The sequence below is a fragment of the Pteropus alecto genome, unplaced genomic scaffold (genome assembly GCF_000325575.1).
Source record: "Pteropus alecto unplaced genomic scaffold, ASM32557v1 scaffold7, whole genome shotgun sequence".
Classification (NCBI taxonomy): Eukaryota; Metazoa; Chordata; class Mammalia; order Chiroptera; family Pteropodidae; genus Pteropus; species Pteropus alecto.
Window position 1 is genome coordinate 64646696 of NW_006494614.1, and position 2125 is coordinate 64648820.

General features: G+C 60.4%; 1 protein-coding gene across 3 annotated transcripts in view; it reads left to right on the forward strand.

Annotated features, from left to right (window-relative positions):
- Positions 1-2125, forward strand: part of KCTD15 (potassium channel tetramerization domain containing 15) — a 14586-nt gene continuing 12461 nt past the window's right edge. For 2 of the 3 annotated variants that reach the window (XM_015600210.2, XM_015600209.2), the window contains exons 1-2: positions 1-42; positions 1669-1767. The gene's annotated coding sequence lies outside the window, so the exon portion shown is untranslated. The remainder of the gene's footprint in view (positions 43-1668; positions 1768-2125) is intronic. The other variant, XM_006926789.3, reaches the window with a different exon arrangement.

Below are 2125 nucleotides of genomic sequence, written 5' to 3' on the forward strand. Positions count from 1 at the left end.
CGGGGGTTGTGCCCGAGCCGGATCCCCCGCTCCGGCTCCCAGGTAAGCCCCGCGCGGGCGGTCACCGCTCAGCGCCGTGCACCCCTGTCCCTAAAGTGGCTGTGATACCGAGAAAGTCGCCTGGCTGGGGTTCGGACCTGGGCGGGGGCGGCTGCTTTGTCCCGGTGCTGGGCGGCGGGGGCACCCAGCACAAAGGCCTGGCCCGGGAGGGGGGATTGTCCACGTGGGCTGGCCCTGGCTCCGGGTAGACCCTCCCCACGCGGGGGGGTTCGGCGCTTCCTGCCGCGCGGGGCTTGGTGGGGGGAGGCGATGGGTGCAGGTCCCAGCACTCGGGCCTCGGTGCAGGGCTGAGCGCCCTGCCGGGCGGGCGAGTTTCCGGGGTCAGAACCGGGCTCACGCAGCTGCGGCTTCGGAGCAGACAGGGCCCGGCTTGGCGCTCAAATCAGAGAGAAAAAGTCTCTAATGGGACAGATGTGCGTCCTCTGACGCCCACCTCAAGAGTCCAAAACCAGGCGGGAGGGGCCGGCGCGCTGGTGGTCGTCCCGGGCGCGCGGAGTTTGGGGCTTCGGGGAGGGCCACGCGGAGACACGATCGCCGCCTGCGGATCCCTGCTGCCCGCCGGAGCTCCCTGCCTGGACGCACGCAGCGGGCACTCACTCCTAAACGTCCCCCCTTCTCCTGTAGCCGAAGCGCCTCTTCGTCTTCCCGCGCCCCCTAACCCCCGTCTACAGAAAGATAAGCTTCAAGTTTTCACTCCGTATCTCAAATGTGCATGAAGGAATTTAACTGCATTGAATAACAGCATTAGTTTCAATTAATTTTTTTTAAATCCCGCCAACAATAAACTTTGAGAACAAAAGCGCTTTTACGTCCTTAATTAGGCGAGCTTCCCATCTGTGGTGTCTAAGTGTCTGCCTCTTGATTTAACTTTGTCCTCCGCCCCGCCTCCGCTGCACACCCCTCCCCACCCTGCTCGGCGGCTGCGGGTTCGGTGGCCACCCCCGTCCTGCGGCGCAGCCGGCCTCAGCCCAGCCGGCTCCCGGCGCCCCGAAGTTCACATCGGCGGGCAGATCCCGCGGCGAGGCTGGCGCGCACCAGGTGGCCCTACCCGCCTCCCTCCCGGCTCACCCCCTGGACAATCATGCAGGCCCCTGGCAATCTCGCCGCGGGCTAGCGCCCAGGGCGCAGGGCTGAAGGGAGCTCGCGAGGCGCCTTCTGTTTACCTTTTATGGTTAAAATAACAGCTTACCAAAGAAGCAACTTCTCGAAGAAGCGATTTAGTGAAATCGTCTCAAGCTGCTGCAGCTCAGCCAGTTTAATCACCCCCAGAGAGCTGAACAACTGCGAGCACAATGGGACACAAAATCATTTTGTGTGTAAATGAGCGTGGCATTCTGCTCGCTTTCCTCTGCTCCGGCGGGCGGGGCTCGGCGTCGGGCGGGCGCGGGACCCGGGGCTCCTGCAGCAGCTCTGAGAAGCGGGTCAGTACCCACCCAGTTTGGAAACCCGCAGGCCCTCGCGCGCACTACCGACCAGGTGCCTGCAACAGGCTGTTCGGCCGAACCTCGGGAGGGCTCTGGGGCTGGGGCTGGATCATGGGTTTGGTGCTGGTGCTGGCGGAATGAACTTGTGTCTCTTACTGCGCCCACTTTGTGCTTCTGACCTCAGCAGTGGTCTCCAGGAAAGGGTCGTTGTCCAGCACAGATGCTTTGGTCGGAGGGATCGCTGGAGGTTCGGGTCAAGGCGTAAAGCCTGGGGCTTCCAACGGTGAGTTTCCGGTTTGCCATGAACATAAGGTTATGCTTGCAATGGAAAAGAGGCTGGGTGAGAACGGAAGGTTATGCTTGCAATGGAAAAGAGGCTGAGTGTGTACGGGATTGAGCAGCTTTTGTGATGGGTACTTGGTGTTAAATGTCACTTTTGAGTAGAGTCCTGGTAGTAGGGAAAACATTGCGCAGTCTGCTTTGATAGAATTTCCATCAGAATTTCTTCCAGCACAGTTTATCCTCAATGTGGCTTTCCTTCTGACTCCTCACCCAGCAGAGCCTCCCAGGGCAGGATAACCCATTCCTGACATCTGTTTTGGTTTCTCAGAACTTCCTTGAGATAAATGACCTGCCTTTTT